A 20,696-nucleotide genomic window follows, 5' to 3' on the forward strand; every position below is an offset into this window, starting at 1 on the left:
GACAGGCATAGACAAGGGTATGTCGATGTATAGAGAATGGGAGAAGGAGGGAGAAGGAATGGTTTGAAAGTATCTTCAGAACAGGCTGCATAAGTGACAAAAGTTTTCAAAAGTGGGGTTTGTGGATACCATAAATTTGTGTGTAGTGCCACAGTTTGTAGAGTTGGGAAAAAAAAAAAAGAGTTGGAGGATGATGGTCAGAACTCACCATTTATTCATTCATGGTAGATGTGGGTTCTTCCCTTTCCTCTAGGATCTAAACAATTGGTTATCTTTGGGACCACTGAAAGAAAGATCACATTTCTGATCAAAATTTAGGATACATGGTCTGCCACATATAAGTGTTTTTATAAGGAAAATGGGATAAACATTTAAAAGCAGGATTGTCACTTTTTTGTCCCTTTTCAACGTTAAAGATGTCAAAATAAGAACATCTTGGTGAGTCCTCTGGTGAGATCTCTCTCTCTCTCTCTCTCTCTTTTCCCCTCTTGGCTCCCAGGACTAAGAAAAGGATAGATCAAAGGGACAGTAAATACAGCCTATGCCTGGAAGACTTAATATCATAGCTGTTTTGTTGGGGATGGAATCTGGAGGTTGCAATAGAGTGAAAGGAAAAATGATCTAGGAGTTAAGACACAGGTAAAATTCTGGCTTTGCTGCTAAATATCTGGATGTGTTGGGGAAGTCATTTAGTCAACCTAGGCCTCAATTTCTCTATCTGTAGGAAATAATGATGGCTGAAATTTGTTAAACATGTATTATGAATCTATCAACAGTTCTTAGAGGCTTATTTGGAGGGGGATGAATAGATCAGTGGTTTTCAAACTTAACTTTATGCAAGGGAATCCTTTTGTAAAATGAAGTCTTGTATGGCTCCCCAATGCACAGCACAGATAAAAGTAGTATACCTCTTTCATAAGTTACTGTGTATAGCATTTCCTCATGAGACATTTGAAGATTATCATGATCTGTGATTTCTACCACATCAAGCCTTGATCTGTAACACATTTGAGTAGTAAGCCTTTTTTAACTTAGTTTTTCAAATAATAAAATAAATGTAATGAAATGTGTGTGGATCCCTAGAACACAGTTTAAAAGCCACTGAATGAGTTTATCCCTGAGGTCTCTTCTGAATCTGATGTTCTCCCCATCTGAGCCTGGCTCAGATGGCAAAAGCTCCTGCCAAGAACACATACACACCCGTCACTTTTCTCCCCCATGAAGGAAGATGCCTCTTATATTTCCCAGCAGAAATCAATGCCTAATATTAAAAACATGTCAGTGTGACTAGTTCTAATTCAGTCTCTCCTTCAACAAGTTTTGGGGCCAAAGGTATTGCTACATCTGTGACAGTTGTAACTGCTTTGGGATTCTACTTGGACTCACAGTGTGTATATCTGAATATTCCCGGAAGTATCTAGTCAAGCTCAATAAAATTTTGAATGTCAGCAGAACTGAAATCCAGTATATAAGAAACCTGAACTAATATCACATAGTGAATTTCAACAATGCTGCTTGGATGGTAAGAGAGGTTCTCATCACTCTTTACCTGTGTGACCCTGGCCACTTTTCATTTGGGACCTTGTTTCTTGAACTAGAGATCAACATTATTTCCTTTCCAGCTGAAGTATTCTTTGTTCTCTAGTTAGTTAACATCCTTCTGTGATCAGCTGTACTACCTGCATCTCCACCACTTCTCATTTACCAGCTGGGCTGTTTTCACAGACATACATTCTGTACAGATTTTCCACTGTGTAATTCTGGTGATTCTACATATGAATTAAATGTTTTATGTTTGCACTTAAAACTGGAATTGCATGATAGGAGATGAATGGTAAAATTTACATTTTAATTTTTAAGCTCAGAACAACATTAAATAGCAAATAAAAGACAAAATATTTATGTATGAATTTAACAAAATATCTATAAGATCTCATGGGTACAAGAAGAAAACTACAAAACTCTAATGAAAGAAATCAAAGTAGATTACTAATAAATGAAGAGATATTCCATGTTCATGGATAAGAAGACTCAATGTTGTTAAAATATCAGTTCTTCCCAAGTTGATCTACAGATTCAATGCAATTTCAATAAAGTAGTCCAGAAAGTTACTTTGTGGTGACCAACAAACTGATTCTGAAGTTTACATAGGGAGGCAAAAGACCCAGAATAACCAACAAAATATTGAAGAAGAATAAAGTCAGAGGATTGACACTATACTTCCTCAAGAGTTACTACAAACTGCAGTAAGCAAGACAATGTGGTATTGGTGAAGGAATAGACAAATAGAGCACAGGAACAGAATAGAGAATCTGGAAAAAGACCTACACAGTATTGTCAACTGATCTTTGACAAAGCTAAGTTAATTCACTGGGGAAAGGATAGTATTTTCAATAAATGATACTGGAACAATTAATCATCCACATGCAAAAAATGAATATAGAATCTAACCTTATACTACACAAAAATTAACTTAGAATGGATAACAAACCTAAATGTAAAACTATAAAACTTCTAGAAGACAACATTGATGTTGGATTTCATTACAATAAAACATGTCTGCTCTGTGAAAAATTTCATTAAGATGATGAAAAGATAAGGCACAGACTGAGAAAAAATATTTGCAAAGGACATATCTGAGGAAGGACTGTTACCCAGGATATACAAAGAACTCTTAAAACTCAACAACAAAAAACAAACAATCTAATTAGAAAGAGAGCAAAAGATCTGAACAGACACCTCTGCAAAGACGATATACAGCTGGCAAGTAAGCATATGAAAAAATGTTCCACATCATATGCTGTTACAAATTTGCAGATTAAAACAAAAATGAGATACCACCACATACCTATTAGAATGGCTAAAATCAAAATGAGTTAAAAACTTATGCCCACACACAAAAGAACTGCACATGAATGTTTACAGCAAATTTATTCACAGTTGTCAAAAATTGGAAGTAACCAAGATGTCTTTTGGTAGATGAATGAATAAACTGTGGCATATCCATACAATGAAATTTGGCAATAAAAATAAGCTATCAAGCCATAAAAAATCATGGAAGAGAAAGCTTAAATTCATATTGCTAAGTAAAAGAAGCTAGTCTGAAAAAGCTACATATTATGTAATTCCAACTATATGACATCTGAAAAGGCAAAACTATAGAGACAATTAAAAGATCAGTGGTTTCCAGGGATTGGGGGAAATAGTGGGGAAAGGATGCAAAAGCGAAGCACAAGGAATCTTCTTTTTTTTTCAACTTTTTTTTTTTTTTTTTTTTTGAGTCAGGGTCTCCCTCTGTCACCCAGGCTGCAGTGCAGTGGTGCAATCTTGACTTACTGCAACCTCCATCTCCTGGGCTCAATTGATCCTCCCAACTCAGCCTCAGTAGTAGCTGGGACTACAGGTGTGCCCACCATGCCCAGCTAAGGTTTTTGTACTTTTTTGTTGAGACGAGGTTTTGCCAGCGTTACCCAGGCTAGTCTCAAACTCCTGGACTCAAGTAATCCACCCTCTCAGCCTCCCAAAGTGGCAGGATTACAAGCGTGAGCCAACACGCCCAGCTCCAACTTTTATTTTAGACTCAGGAGGTACATGTGCAAGTTTGTTACCTGGTTATATTGCATGATGCTGAAGTTGGGGGTACAAATGATCCCGTCACCCAGATACAGAATAGTACCCAACTGTTAGTTTTTCAACCCCTCCTCAACTCTCTAATAGTCTCCAGTGTCTATTGTTGCCACCTTTACGTCCATGAGTTCTCGATGTTTTGCTCCCACTTATAAGTGAGAACATGTGGTATTCGGTTTTCTGTTCCTGCATTAATTTGCTTAGGATAATGGCCTCCAGCTCCATCCATGTTGCTGCAAAGACCACAATTTTGTTCCTTTCTTTCTTTTTCTTTTTTTTTTCCTTTGGAGACAGAGTCTCACTCTTGTCACCCAGGCTGGAGTGCAATGGCACGATCTCCGCTCACTGCAACCTCTGCCTCCCAGGTTCAAGTGATTTTCCTGCCTCAGCCTCCTGAATCGCTGGGATTACAGGCACCTGCCACCATGCCCAGCTAATTTTTTTTTTTTTTTGTATTTTTAGTTGAGATGGGGTTTCACCACGTTGGCCAGGCAATTTTGTTCTATTTTATGAGTGTGTAGTATTCCATGGTGTATATGTACCACATTTCCTTTATCCAACCCTTCATTGATGTGCACGTAGGTTGGTTCTATGTCTTTGCTATTGTGAATAGTGCTGCAGTGAACATGCAAGTATTAAGTGTCCCTTTGGTAGAATGATTTGTGTTCTTTTGGATATACACCCAGTGATGGGATTACTAGATCAAATGGTAGTTCTGTTTTAAGTTCTTTGAGAAATCTCCAAACTGCTTTCCATAGTGTCTGAACTAATTTACATTCCCACCAACAGTTTATAAGCTTTCCCTTTCTCTACAATCTCAACAACAACATCTGTTGTTTTTTGACATTTTAATAATAGTTATTCCCACTGGTATGAGATGGTATCTCATTGTGGTTTTGATTTGCATTTCTCTGATGATTAGTGATGATAAGCATTTTTTCATGTTTGTTAGTGACTTGTATGTCATCTTTTGATAAGTGTTTGTTCATGTCTTTTGCCCATTTTTTAATGGAGTTGTTTTTTGTTTGTTCAACTCTTTAAGTTCCTTAAAGACTCCAGGTATTAGATCTTTGTTGAATGCATATGTGTGAATATTTTCTCTCATTCTGCAGGTTGCCTGTTTACTCTGTTGATAGTTTCTTTTGCTGTACAGAAGCCCTTTAGTTTAACCAGGTCCCACTTGTCAATTTTTGTTTTTCTTGCAATTGCTTTTGAGGATGTAGTCATCAATTCTTTCCCAAAGCTATGTCCAGAATGGTGTTTCCAAAGTTTTCTTCTAAGATTTTTATAGTTTAAGGTCTTACAATTAAGTCTTTAATTCATCTTGAGTTAATTTTTGTATATGGTGAAAGATAGGGATCCAGTTTCATTTTTCTGCATATGATTAGCCAGTTATCAAAGGATATTTTTGATCAGTGAAAATATTCTGTATGACACTGTAATGGTAGATATATGACATTATGCATTTTTCAAAACATGTAGAACTATACACATTAAGAGTGAACTCTAATATAAACTATGGATTTTAGTTAGTAACTATGTGTCTATATTGGTTTGTCAGGTATAACAAATGTACCACACTAATGCAAGATGTTAACAATAGTGGAAACCTGGAGGGAGTTCCACTTTCTTATTTTTTCTTTTCTTTTTTTTTTTTTGTAAATCTGAAATTGCTCTAAAAACTAAAGTCTAGTAATTAAATACAACACCACCATCACAAGCCGAGAGAGAGCACGAAAGAGAATAAAAAGCTTTTTTTAAGTACCTTTAACAGCACTTTTTTTTTTTTTTTGCATTGCTTTCTGAACAAAGGGTCCCACATTTTCATTTTGCTGTGGGGCCAGAAAATTATGTAGCCCTGTTTATCACTTTGTATAAATAATAGCTAATGTTTATTTAGCACATATTATGCAACAGGTATTATGGTAAGTACTTTCACATGTTACTTCATTTAAAATTCACAACCCTATGATATTTTATATATTTTATAATGATCTCTTTTACATATTTTAAAATATTTTATAATGATATAATTAACACCATGATAATATTTTCATGCCTATTTACAAATAAGGAAAGCAAGGTTTAGAGAAGTTGAGTGTGTTGATCAAAGTCACTTAGCTGGTAGGAGAAAGGGTCAGATTTGAACCCAACCATCTGATTCCACCAGCTATAACCACCACCATGTTAGATTTCAAGCTCTCTGAGGTACTTCTTTAGCTATGCCACTGACCACTAAATATAAACCTCACTGACTACAATGCTCAGGCATGTGCCCAAAGGATAGCCCTGCGATTTTAATCATCCTGGGTGTAATGTAAAATATTCCCAGCCAGCAGATACTTTTAACAAAACCCCTCAAATTCTTTGGATGATGCAAGCTGCATAAATGCACAAGAGTTATACGAACATTATGAATGGTACTTCTTTAGAGACTTATAAATTATGAAGAATTAATTTTCTCTTAAAAATATGCACTATGTATGTATGGTTTTATAAAGCAGACCTGGGTAATCAATTTTGAACTGAGAAGGCACACACTAGATTTGAACATCAACAGCAAAAAATCAAAAATAATCCTCTTAAGCTTCTTTGGCTAAGTTCTTTGCCATACTTGTTCCTGCTTTCTTTCTGTCTTGCTCAGCACATAGCTATGGGGTTAAGCAAAGGAGACCTTTTCATCTGTGTGGGTTATGAGGCGCAGTTGTCTGTACAAAGTTTAGGGCTCTCTGCCAATTCCATAGGCCTCAGCTCTGCAGCACAGATGTATGCCTCAACTTACCAGATAAACTAGGCTCCAGTCTCTCTCATATTAACAACTGATCTTAAAAGGAATCTGAATGAACGTGTCTGCCAAAGTTGGCTCTGTACTTCTGACTGAAAACCACATCTAACTGAGTGGTTGAATCTGTCATGGAGGGACTCGGGTCTTGGGAGGTTTGAAGTACAGTAGGGGGTTTTAGTCCTGCTGTGACGAAGCTAGCTAGTCCATGCATCTCTTCTTCTTTGGCGCATGGTAGAAGCATGAGGGATATGTTATGATAAAAATCCCAATTATGCCTTCTACCATCTGTTAATAGCATGTGCTTGTGTACACGTTGCCAGGAAATATCGAGAACAAAGGAATGAGAGGCCCTCATTCCAGAGACATGGCTCTCAGTTCCCACTGAGGTTCACTGGTTTGGTTACAAATGTGTCGATGTCCTCAACACCCAGCCCCACATAACACGGAAGTGCACGGTCCTGGGCAAAGCTAGACTCATCCAGGTCTGTTTGGGAAGAGGGATCCAGTGGAATGCAACATTGATGTTTTTCTTATAATGTCTCAAAAATACAATTAAAATGGAGATAACCATTTAGTTCCCACATCATATGTGTACATGACACTGACTTACAAAGTCGTTTGAAAAATACAGATCTCCTTGAAAAAAAGGCACACATGGCATGCATTAAATCAAGTTTTGTAAAACGATTAAAGTTTAAACTTTTATTACGTTTTAAATATGTGAGTTGGGACCATTGTACTTTATCACATCAGGGGATTTTTTTTTCTTCAAGATGAGTGAGAATAACTATAATAGCCATGAAACTATTGTAGAAATAAGCAACAACTTTGTATAGATAATTGGAACCCACAGATAAAGTAATATACTGAGCCATTGGTTTCTACCTCTTTCTAACTAGGTTAGTGTCAGAGTTAACAACTAATAAAAATTCTACTAGGCTGGGTGCTGTGGCTCACACCTGTAATCCTAGCACTCTGGGAAACCAAGGCGGGTGGACAACTTGAGCTCAGGAGTTCGAGACCAGCCTGAGTAAAATGGTAAGACCACGTCTCTGTGAAAAATACAAAAATTAGCTGGACTTGGTGGTGGGTGCCTGTAATCCCAGCTACTTGGAGTGTTGAAGCAAGAGGATCGCTTGAGGTTGAAGAGGTTGAAGCTACAGTGAGCAGGGATCACCCACTGCACTCCAGCCTGGGTGACAAAATGAGACCCCGTCTCAAAAAAAAAAATTCTATTATATTTTTAAGATCTTTTTTATAATGTGATCCTAGAAAATAATCTGGACCTTAAAAGATGTGTTTAAAACATTACTAAACAAAATTTATTTAGTTTCAGAGTAATCTTCTAATGAAGACTCCTGATTTTGTTATTATAACACACAATCAGGGATCTCATCATACAGACTACATTCAGAAATTCCTTGGTAGAAGTTAGAAATGTGTCTGTGAGAAGCAAGGATTCTTTATCTACATATAAAATAAAACAAAAGTGGAACCATATTTTTGTCCCCAAACATCCCTTTGATACTACCATTGAGGTTTCACAATTAGGACAGTTTTCTTCCAGCACCCTCACTAAAGGACACCCCTCTACTCTCATCTTGCACAATTCCCTTCCTTCCTCTCCAGCAAACATTCCTCTATTTTCCTTTGCCAGGTGAGTCTTATGCTGCTGCACACCCACCCTGAGAGCTGGCTGCCCTTAAGAGGAAGTTCACTTAGAACATCTTGATTAAAATGAAATTTGTGCATTGTTTTCTAGTGTGGCCTGCACACCCTGGAGATGAAAAAATTGATGCTCAAAAAGTGAAATGACTATGACATGGCTTCTTAATATAGCTGCTAGGGATACAATTTCTGATCCCTATTTTAGTATTCCCTTTTCCTGCCTCTCTCTATTCATTTGTCTTTTGCTTCTCTACTCATTCCCTCTGTGACCCTAGCTGAACTCCTAGCTCCAATTTAATCATAATGGTTTCTCCTCAACCCTTTTCTCACAGGACTGCATGAGTTAAGAAGAGAAAGTCCTCTTCCAAACTTTCTTCCTGTAAACCTTCCTCTGTCATTCCTGTACACAAAATTTAAAAAGGTTAATACTTAGGTATGTTATTTTTAGTGGGTTTTTTAATTAAGAAAGCAATGCCTATAGAATACTTGAAAGATATAATGCATGAAACAACAGTTACCTGTAAATCTACAACCCAAAGATAACCACTGTGAAGACACTGATGTATTTTCTTTCTTATAATTTTCTATATAGAGCTATATGTTTTAGCATTTTGGGGACTGTACTGGAGCTATAGTTTTGCTACCAGATTTGTTTCTCATGTCACTAAAAATTATTGAAGAGCATAAATGTAATCAATGCCTTATAGTTTATCACACACTCTAAAGAATTTTGGACTACTGGCTAATCATTTTTAATTGACTCTGTCTTAATGGTGTGCTGCTGAACTGGCTCTCTTAAAAAAGAGCTCTGACTTACTGTATTTGCCAGATTCCATGGTATAAGTGCTCCTACCATGGCAAATTTCAACAATCGGCCCACAAAAATTCCTAAAAATGTAATCAGTTATTGTAAGCTGGTATGTACCGGTCCCAACAAACCACTGACTATCAAATATTATAAAGGTTACATATTTTGGCTCTCAAGCAGCCTACACCTAACTAGGGCCCTTGATAAACAAGGAAATGACCTTTAAACCCATAGTTACCTCCATTTTCACCATACTGTATTTCATCTAGCTGTGTTCCTAGTTGACAGCCTTCACTTCAGAGTGACTATCTCCAGTAATGACCTTTAGAGTGTATCATAATGGCAGACAACTTGGAATATGCTTAAATAGTTTTCTTTATATTCCTTACCCTGGTTGTTCAAAATCACTTTCCATAGTCTTGTGCTTCCTGCCTTTCATTGCTATTCAATCCTAACGGTTTCCAGATGTTTAACTTCCATTCAATTACAATTACATATGGTTTGAACATGGAAGAGGACAGTTAATCTGAAATGAAAAAACAAAGTAAAACACTAACGTGTAACTGACTTTGCGGGTAGGCAGGATGAGCTTCCAAGCCATCTCTTCAGTGACTGCTGACAACTTGCTCCTTGAAAAAAAGTCCTAGAACTGTGATATAAAGATCAAACAAATAGCTTTCCTGTAAGTTTTATTACCTAGAATGGGATTCTGTAGGCCACCACCTTCAGAGTAAATGTGTCAAATTTGAATTTATAATATTTCATCCATCATCACATTATAATAACCCTTGGTCTTCTTAGCTAAGTAAAAAGTTAAGTAAAATTTTCAGATTCCATCTAAATTACATCTCTTGTTTCCCCACAAAGCTTAGTGCAGTGCTTTCCTGTGGTGACAATTATCAGTACACATTTATTGAGTTAATGAAGACTGACATGGGCATAAAATGTATTGCAATAGAGTAAAGGCTGAATATTATGGGGCTACTGTATCACAAATAAAGCTAAGGAATTGAAAGGACCTGGGTTGAAATCCGAGCTCCTTATTTGCCAGCTGTGTGAACTTGAGTAAGTTATTTAATCTTTCTGAGCTTCCATTTCCTCACCCAAATATTTGCATAACAACATCTTCCTTTGTAGGGTGGTTGTAAGGTGTTTCAGTTATTTCTTGCTATGTAACAAATTACTCAAAACTTAATGCCTTAAAACAGCCATTTATTTTGCTTTTGCTATTGTTGATCAGGAATTTGGGAAGGGCTCAGCTGGGTAATTTGTCTGTGTTCCACGTGGCATCAGTTGAGTTGGCTAGAGGTGGAAGGTTTGAGATGTATGGCATATTTATATATTTATATGTATTAGCTCCTTGATGCTTCCTGGCCTCTCCCTCTTATCCTCTAAGGGTGGGGGGTTGCAGACTTTTCCTGTAAAGGTCCAGATAGTGAATATTTTAGGCTTCAAGGGTCTTATGATGTCTGTCACAGCTATTCAACTCTGCCATTGTAGCATGAAAGCAGCCACAGACAATAAGTAAGCAAATGAGTGTGACAGTTTCAATAAAATTTTATTTAAGTTTCATATACTTTTTACATATCGCAGACTGTTGTTATTCTTTTGGCTGCCCCTCCCTGCCATTCTTAGCTAGAAAGAATGTGATGAGCCAGATTTGGCCCATGGGCTATAGTTTACTGACCCTTATTCTTGGGCCTTTCCATATAGCCTGGGTTTCTCATGACACGGTGGTCCCAGAGTAGTCACATTTCTTACACAGTAGCTAGGTCCCCATATCAAATATTCTGTGAGGCAGGAAGTGGAAGCAGGTAAAATCATAAGGCCTGAGTCTTGAAACTGGCATAATGTCACTTCTGCTGTATTCCCTTGATCAAAGCAGTCATAGGGCCCACCCTTATTGGATGGGGTGGAGAAATTGAGGGAGTGGAGATTGGAGGGGTTGGAGAAAATCTCTTCTTGATGGGAGGTTGGCTAGGTCACATTGCAAAGGAGCATGTGGAAAGGAGAGATTATTGTAGCTACAAATACAACCTACCACGTGAGGATTAGGAATAATATTTATAAAGTACCTGCTTCTCATGATATGCACCCAATGAATGATGACTCATATTGCTATTAATAGTGTCATTATTAACTTTAAGTGGGGAGCAATTGGCACTGAGATTCATATTGACCTTCTTAGAGGAAAAAGGTAGTGAAAAATTAGGCTTTTAAGAAATTCTCACTTGTGTTTCCCTCGTCTGCAGTAATGGGGCCCATAATAGTAACTGTTTTTGAGTTGTTTTAAGAAGTTTATTGAAATAAAATATGAAAAGTGCTCAAGTACAGCACACTTGGCATGAGCGTCAGAACTGTTCATTATTACTATTTTATGTCATGGTTTAGAAATAATGTATTGTTTTTTATTACCATAAGCTTTTCTAGGACTTCCAAAACCTAGAATCTAAAATGCATTGGCTGGGCATGGTGGCTCATGACTGTAATCCCAGCACTTTGGGAGGCCGAGGTGGGTGGATCACCTGAGGTCAGGAGTTCGACACCAGCCTGGCCAACATGGTGAAACCCCATCTCTACTAAAAATACAAAAATTAGCCAGGGGTGGTAGTGGGCACCTGTAATCCCAGCTACTTGGGAGGCTGAGGCAGGAGAATTATTTGAACCCAGGAGGCAGAGGTTGCAGTGAGCCCAAGATCATGCCACTGCTGCACTCTAGCCTGGGTGATAGAGCAAGACTCCATCTCAAAAAAAAAAAAAAGCATCAAGATGCCACGTCACAGGATTTAATAACTTCAGAAATTTTATAACTGATACATTCAAGAGAAAAATGTTTTTAAATATTGGAGCTTGCATTATTAAAAATTACATATATAACAATATAATAGATATAGGTAAATACATCCATTCATGAACATATCGCAGTCAAATTTTGAGGTAAATTTTCCACTGGAGTTACATTTTTAAACAACTAGCCAAATATGATATAATTATATTGACCACTATAGGAGCAATCACATAAGAAGAGAAACACTAAAACAGAAAAGAAACTGATTCAGAATTGTAAATAGGGTGCAAACTGGGGTTTTGTTGATTGATATTGGTTTCAACAGATGAGTTTCTAAAACAAGGCAGCAAATGGATAAAAGGATCAGGACACCAGTGAAAGCTCTAAACAACTGCAAATAAATTAGATTCCTGAGTAATAAATCTTGAATCTTGCTGTTTGATCACCCTTATCAGGCAGAAGCCTGAGAAAATAGAAGAGCTCTCCATCCTGCCCAGAAGGTCAAGGACACACTTGGCATCATCAGCTCCACATTCCTAAGGGGAGGACCCTCCACCGAGAATGCAAAGAATGGCTTCTTGGTCTGGATAAAACCACTGCTTCTGGGGCTGTATTTCCGCTGGCCCATGGCAAGGCAGCATGCAGCAGCTTAAGAATAACACACTTTGATGCTATTCAGCCATTTAACAGAATCTTTGCTGACATGGGAAAACAGCCCCCAATATGTTGTTAAGAGAAAAACAGGCTCAAAGCTGTAAATATAATGTGATACAATTTTTGTCAAGCAACATAAGATACATGAAAAAAACATTATAAGGCTTTGCCAAACATAATGGAAGCCACCCACGTGTGACAGGATTTGGGGTAACTTATTTTCCTGTTTCTTTTGAGTTTTTATTTGTTTTCCAAATTTTCTGCTATATGTGTTATTGCTAAAGTACAGAACAGTTATTTTAAGACATAACTGAAGTAGAAGGAAGGCAACAATAAAGTGATACTGAGAGTAAATAAAACATAATATATTTGTCAGTGCTTAGTAAACAAATCAGTGCCCTACCTCAGCACATAATATTTCAAAGTAACCACAACATGCTATGTTAAATATTTAATTTAAATTTTTATGTGAGGCTGAATTAGGAGGTATTATAAATATTAGGTATTGCTATACTTCATTAGCTAATCAAAATTTATCAAGAAAAATGCACATGAAATTGCTGTTGCCAACATATAGACTCATTTAAAAGTCTTTAAAAGAAATACTGTCATGTTAGAGACCATGACATTATCATGTCTGAATTATGGGGTCTATTCGAAGAGGCTGTGGTGGAATCAGGTGGCAAGGTGGGGGAAGGAAATCCATTCAAATCAACCAATATACAGTAATCTCCTGTTATCTGTGGGGAATATGTTCCAAGACCCTCAGTGGATACCAGAAACTGCAGATATAAATTCTATATGTACCATGTTTTTCATATACATTAATACCTATTATGAAGTTTAATTGATAAATTAGCCACAGTAAGAAATCAACAGTAATGAATAATAATGTAGAACAATTATAACAATATGCCAGCATCTCTACTCTTGCAATTTGAGGTCATTATTAAGAAGCATAAGAGTTACTTGAACACAAGCACTGCAATACCATAACAGTCCATCTGATCACCAACATGGCTACTAAGTGACCCACAGGCAGGTAGCATATCCAGTGTGGATATGGATGCCCTAGACAAAGGGATGATTCATGTCCCATGCAGGGCTGAGTCGAACGGTGAGAGATTTCATCACCACAAAACAATGGGCAATTTAAAATTTATAAATTGTTTATTTCTGGAATTCTCCATTTGATTTTTTTTGTCCTCAATTGACGACAGGTAACAAACCACAAATAAGGGGGAACTACTGTATGTATTACGCTTTTCGGGGAAAAAAGCCATTGAGGATGGAATTTCTGAGCTTCCCTTAGGTTGTGCTGGCATGACGAAACCGCCCTTCCACAAGGCAGTGGCTACCTCCTTGATTTCTTTATCTCCAGTGCCTAGTGTGTGCTGCAAGGTATTGCCCAGTAAATATCTGTGCCATGAAGAAGGCCAAAGTCTTGCTTACAAGGTGGTGAATGTGCTAAAAGTAATCCCAAGGTCCATATTGTAGAAATACTACTTTGAATTAGAGTCTTGCCAACACAAAGCACACTTGCTTACTATTAAACTGATACGATTATCAGTATTGATAAGAAATGATTATCATTTCCTTACACTTACTCTATACTTGCTTACTCACTAACTAGTCATCAGTCACAGGCTGTAAGTCGGAAGGAAAAACGAACTGCTGCTTCCTGCTGTAAATTCTCTAACTATACTTGTGAAGTCTTTTCGTTTTGTCTCCTTTTACTTTTAGAGAGCCCCCTTTTTATTTTAGTCCAATCAACTAAAATAAGACAGGCTTTTGGTTTAGCCTAGTATTCCCTGAATTTATGGGAAAGAGAATGGCTTTGTGTCTAACTAGATCTGTATGCCAACTTGGGAATATCAGTTCTCAGAAAGCATTATTTCAGTCTCTTCGTATTTGATTTTGTTTGAATCTCCTGTGCTGCCTCACCTATATGGTTACTTAACAAGGGCTGTTCTGAACGCCCAGTTTGGTTGCTGAAGGTGATTGATAAGTGATACACTTTTGTCCTTATGGAGTTTGTCCGTCAAACTGTTTCCACATACTCTGTAAATTGGGAACTTGGCTTGTAAGTTCCAATCCCCATGAATCCTCAAGAACAAGGAACTGACCCTGTTGTTCCTATATTAAAAGCGAATCCAGGAAAGAAGGAAGCCTTCATGTGCCCTTGTCCATTTACCTCATTCCGGATGGAGAAGCACATGCTGATCACTTGGGGTCCCTTCCAACTTCACCAAAATTTGCTATTTATTCCTTTGTGCATTGTTTCAACAAATAGTTGTTAAGTGCTAACAATGTACAGAGCTATGCAGTAGGTTCTCCAGGGATATACGGTTGTAAAAGACATACCTCTAACCCTCGATAAATTTACATTACATGCCGATTTGCAATCTAGTCAGCTCAGGCAAATTCTCTTCCAAATAAATAATACACATAGGAACAATTCCATCCCAAGCCAGTGGGCTACCTATTTAAAAAATATTAGAAACTGCCTAATTTCTGTGTGTTTTTTAAAAGATGTATCTGCAGAGTCACATACAGAAACATTCGAATTGTTAATTCCTAATTACGAGTTAAAGTTCCTGCTATTCTTCCTTAGGAGACTAGGTGTTGGGAACCTGAGGTCAGATTTTTAAAAAGGAAGCTTGACCCACATGGATGGTGTAACATGGCTTCACTACAGTAAATAGTAATTCATCAAAGTAACAGGTGAAATGATATAACACAGCTTCTAGGACATTCACAGACATAGGCTTTGTGTTTTTTATCCATACTCAGATTTTCCTTAACCAATTGAACATTCCAGTTCTTTCTTTGCTTCTTAATCCCTTAGCCTACTCTCCATGATATTTCTACTCTTCTGCTTAGTTCTCTGATATTTTTGGCAACACTGACTAATTTCCTTCAGAGACCATTGAAGGCTATTAAATGTCTGTGCCAGAAACTCCTCCAATGCACATGTCATCAAGGCATAGAGAGGTATATTTGCAGTGGACAGCCCCTCCACCCCCTCAAACAAAAGGAGAGAGTCCTCTAACAAACCATAATATTGGTGGCTGATAATCTCAGCCCAATTTTTTCATCATCTGGGTTTTTTTTTTTCCTGTTCTCTTAATTAGATGGAGCCACACACTATGGCATGTTGTAAAAGAGTTTCTGAAGGGCAGAATTTGTGGCAGAGAGAGAGAGTTCCAAACTGGAAGACTCAAGAAATAAACAAAGATACCACAAATGAGAACAGATAAAATGTTCACATTCTAAATCTTTTTTTGAAAGAAAGAAACAATCCTCAGAAGTAAAAATAATTATCATTAGTGGCAAAAAGCAAAACATACACACACAACAGATAAAGGAGATTAGACACTAAAACTGGGAGCAAAAAGGCAGCGGAAATAAGTGCAAAAGTACACATAGAAAATGTTGTAGTAAAGAGAATGAAATAAGAAAGGCATCAGATTGAACCAAAAGAAAGGCAGTGACAGGAGGATTATAAAAAACTAGAAACAGAAGTCAGAAACAAAAGGGAATTGAAAACTTCAAAATATAGGCACTTAGAAGATGAAAGGATAACTAGAAGAAATGTAAAGACGGCGAGTGGTTCAATGGGGGTCTAAAATAATTCTTAATCTCACCTCCCCATCATATATAAAAAGAAAAAATAATATTTTGCATAGAATAATACTTGCAGTGGAAGTTTCAGAGTTATACCTGTTATATGTTTGCATACTCACTGAGCTACTTCTTTCCTTAATTGAAGTTTCACAGAAAAATTATTCCTCCTGAAGAAATCTTTGACAAGAGATTATGGCAGTATCTACTGTTTACACCAGGAAAATTATGCTACTTTTGGGAAAACCAAGGATTCTCTATTTTGGGGGGTGGGGTGGGGGAAAATCTCACCACGGCTGCCTGGAATGAGACAAAAAAATAAATTGCTTTTACTGGGGTTCAGCACATGCTAATCCCACCATCAATTTAGTCTGTCTTTTTGTAGCAACATTCACTCTGAGGCATCTGCATAGGGTCTTGGTGTCATCAGTGTAACTAGGGTTGGTATTACCAGTTGTTGTCTGGATATGCCCTGTATGTCTCTAAGGTCTGAAGCTAGTGGGACAGGACAAACTCTATAGTTTAGGTTAGGACATCAGAAGAGTACGGAAGGCAATCATTGGCATGCATGGGACACTAAGGGAAATGCTTCTTTAGATAAATGTCTTCCTTCTCTCCCACTCATTTCAACTTCACCCATTCTACACACTAAAACGCAGGGTACTGCTGCAGTTCAAATCTACCCACAAGATGAATAACTGGAATGCATAATCGTTGAGTAAAACCAATCATGTCACATTTGGGGAAGCTGTAGCCTCAGTTTAAGGTTCATACTCAAAGTTTTGATGATGCCAGCATAGGTCTTGTGACTGCATGGTAAATGGTGGCCTCTGGGGGCAGCAGAATGGCCAGGATGTTAGGCTTCACTAGTTCAAGCTTTAGGTTCTTTTCCACTATGGAAATGGGAGGCTTATGGGAAATCCCTAAGGCTCTGGCCAACAGTAGGGCTTAATAAAATTTGGCTAGTGAAATTAATAAATGAATATATGATTTTTATATCTTCTCCCGAAGCATCAGCTAATTGCAGTCAGCTCCCTCATCTCCTGACCACCCCTAGTCCACTATAGTAGAGTCAGCATAGGCAATAATCTGAAGACAGTAATATTTTTACTTGCTACTCCTGCATTTATCACTTTCTCTTACCATTTGATAAAATCATTCTATATGAAGTATGAGGGACTTATGTGTGTCCTTCATGTATCTTTTTTTAAAGCAGTTTTAAGTTCATAGGAATATTCAGCAAAAGATACAGAGCATTCTCATATGCCCCCCACACATGAACAGCCTCCCCGACTATCAAAATCCTGCACCACGGTGGCACATTTGTTATAATCAATGAACCTCCATTGGCACATCATTACTACCCAAAGTCTACCATTTACACTAGGGTTCACTCTTGGTACTGTACAGTCTATGGGTTTTAACAAGTGTATAATGGTATGTATACACTGTTATAGCATCATACAGAATAATCTCACTGCCTTAAAAACCCTCTGTGCTCTGCCTGTTCATCACTTCCTCCTCCTAACCCCTGGCAACCACTGATCATTTTACTGTCTCCATCATTTTGCCTTTTCAAACAAGTGACATAGATGGAATCATACAATATGTAGACTTTTCAGATTGGCTTCCTTCACTTAATAATATGCACTAATGTTCCTCCATGTCTTTTCATGGCTTGATAGCTCATTTCCTTTTAGTACTGAATACTATTTCATTGCCTGGATGTACCACAGTTAAATTTTCTGTTTGCCTACTGAAGGACATCTTGGTGGCTTCCAAGTTTGGGCAATTATAAATAAAACCTGTATAAATTTTAACTTCTTTGGGTAAATACCAAGGGGTGCAATTCCTAGATCTATGTTAAAAATATTTGGTTCTGTAAGAAACTGTCAGACTGTCCAAGGCAGCTGTATCATTTTGCATTCCCAGCAGCAATGCATGAGAGTTCCTGTTGTTCCACATCCTTTCCAGCATTTGGTGTTGTCAGTGTTCTGGATTTTGGCTGTTGTGATAGGTGTGTAATAGTGTTGTTGTTTTTATTTGCAATTCCCTGGTGACATATGATGTTGAGCATTTTCTCATATGCTTATTTTCCATCTGTAGCTCTTCCTCGGTGAGGTGTCTGTCCATGTCTTTTACCCATTTTTTTATTCATATTGTTTTCTTATTGTTGAGTTTTAAGAGTTCTTTGTATATTTTGGATAACTGTTATAGATTTTTCTCAGATATGTCTTTTGCAAATATTGTCTCCCAGACTGTGTCTTGTCTTATCATTCTCTTGGTCTTCATGTATCTTCAAATGGGAGCAACAGAAGAGACTGCTTAATCCAAAGCAGGGTTTCTAAACCTCAGTCTGCACTATGGGCACTTTGGGCTCGATAATTTCTTTGTTGTGGGGGACTGTTCTGGGCATTGTAGCATGTTTAGCAGCATCCCTGTTCTCTATCCATTAGATGCCAGGGACAGCCCCCATCCCAGTTGTGACAATGAAAAATATTATTAGGCAAATATCCCCTGGTGGCAAAATTATCCCTGGTTGACAATTTCTAATCCAAAGGAATGAATCTGTAATGGTGAAATTTAAGACATCAGTAAGGAAAGGGAGGTGCAGAAATATTTTGGCTCAACATCCTTTCCAGTCCACCAGCAATTGCAATGGTAGATTTGAAATAATCTGAGCCTGTTAGGTATGGTGATTATGCATTCTAATTTGTCTAGTATATATTTACACCTATAGTCCTGGCAAAATTATTCATTGTGCCTTCTTTTTCTCTCAATTTTTCATTTATGATCTCAGTTTAGATCATAAATGAAAAGTCCATCTGGAACCTCTAAGAACTGTAATTTGAATTTGTGCTCCCCTTAGTGGTCCTCTGGACTGGGGTGTCTGAGATAGTAAGCAGTTGATGGGTGTAGCCACAGATCTGGTCATTCGTATGCTTTATATTCATGTGCATTTCCGTGAAGCAATGGAGAATCAGAAACTTCCAGAAAGTCTTGGCTGTATATTTTACATGGCACTAGAGTAAAAGACAAAAGAAAGAAGAGTGCATAAAAGCATTTTGTGTGTGTCTGATTTAATGAGTACTCATCAATGCCTAGACTCTGATTTCCTTCCTTGTGTATGAGCAGCAAATTCACCATGGTGTAACTCTACACAGTGTGAAGGAACAATTACTGTGTGATTTTAGCAGCTGTTGAAATCTGTAACATTAGACTATGTATATTTTTCTCCTGTTTATATCAGAATATAACATAGGTCAGAGGCAGGACAGGAATAAAGCAAGTGGCTCAAAAAGTTCTTGTGTATTAATTTCAGGTATATTTATTTGCAGGAATTGCCCTCTTTTAATTTTTATTTTTGGAGTGCAAAAATCAGACAATAACATTACAAAATGCTCTTAAACATTAGCACTTTTTTCATAAATAACTGAGAGCTATTATTATTGCTAAACTCAGGATTGCTACTATAGCCAAACATAAACCCTGACTTTTTGACAGCCAAAGCAAAGAATAAAATAAGAAAGAAAAACTAGTCACTCATTTGCGTTTATGATATTAAAGTTAAAGGAAGCCTATTAGTTAATCAGGAGGGCACATTTCTGTTTTTCTAGCTTGAGTAATCTAACATTAATTTAACAAAGGCTTATTTACTAGACAGGACATTAAAAGGAAAAATGAGCAGTATCTTTAAAAGTAGTTTTACAAAAATTGCAGAAATATCTTCCTGTAGATACAGTAAATTCTTATATTGTTCCCAATAAGCACCAAGAGCAGTGTGCAAAAGCCTAGTGATCACAGGTAATGGGACCGAGTAGTGACTACGTCCAGCACTACAATAAGTGCTTTGCCTGCTTTGACTCATTTGATATTTATAAATAACTTATGATGTAAAGGTAGGATTCAAATGCAGGAAGTATGCTCTGGAGCCCATGTCTTGGGCATTGCTACTAGATGCTAAGGTGACCTATGGAATTGAAATGCGTCACTTCCTGGTGCTGGGACTTGCTGCAGGGTCAGAAATTATTGATGCTAGAGAAGTAAATTGTTAGCACACACCACAGATTCTTTTTCTAGATTCTAGAATTTCGATGCTCTCAAATACTTTTGTGAGAGTAGGCGCTAGCTGAAAATTCAAGGGTAAACTTTCTGGTAGTCACCTAAATTGCGTGTTTAATTGGATTTTCAATTTAGAGTCAGAAGGCATTGGTTCTGACTTTGGAAGACTTCTAGAGGCTCTTGAAGAGGGGCATGTGTGTCAAGAAGGCTGTTTGGACATCACACAGCTCTTATGAAAGAGGGCTTTCCTAAATTGAGTGTAAATGAGGTAGAAACATAAGGATTACATTTCTTTTGAAAGCAAGGATTTAAAAAATCAGAACAATTAGTGCGGGAAGGGATATATGCTACCCCATATGGCTGGGTCATGTCCCACTCCCGAGACAAAGTCTATTTGAGTTCTCTTTTAGCTGTGGCAGAGGGAAGGCCTGCCAGGCTAAGTGAAATTCCAGGACACAAAGCTGATGAAAGTAGCAAAAGAGAATCATGAGCAATAAAATGAAATTGTAAAAAAATTGGTAGGAAGCCTTAGTGTTGTTAGATATCTACCTGCTATGAATGGAGTAAAGCTATATAAATTGTGGGTGTGGGAACAGCCCTCTGGTTTCTGGCTGTTTTGGTGGTTGAATGCCAACTCTGAGAAAAGAAGGCTAAGGTGGAAAGGGCAATTCTCCTCCTTA

The 20,696-nt window shown here is 37.5% G+C and overlaps 1 long non-coding RNA gene across 2 annotated transcripts in view; it reads right to left on the bottom strand.

Moving 5' to 3' along the window:
• The window catches only part of LOC107970808 (uncharacterized), a 58,295-nt gene that overhangs the window by 21,713 nt on the left and 15,886 nt on the right, over positions 1-20,696 (bottom strand). For both annotated transcript variants that reach the window (XR_008547139.1, XR_010155838.1), the window contains exons 2-3: positions 9,278-9,414; positions 209-283 (exon numbers count right to left, since the gene is read on the bottom strand). This is a non-coding gene — a long non-coding RNA (uncharacterized LOC107970808). The remainder of the gene's footprint in view (positions 1-208; positions 284-9,277; positions 9,415-20,696) is intronic.

This window comes from Pan troglodytes, chromosome 2, assembly GCF_028858775.2.
Source record: "Pan troglodytes isolate AG18354 chromosome 2, NHGRI_mPanTro3-v2.0_pri, whole genome shotgun sequence".
NCBI classification, from domain to species: domain Eukaryota; kingdom Metazoa; phylum Chordata; class Mammalia; order Primates; family Hominidae; genus Pan; species Pan troglodytes.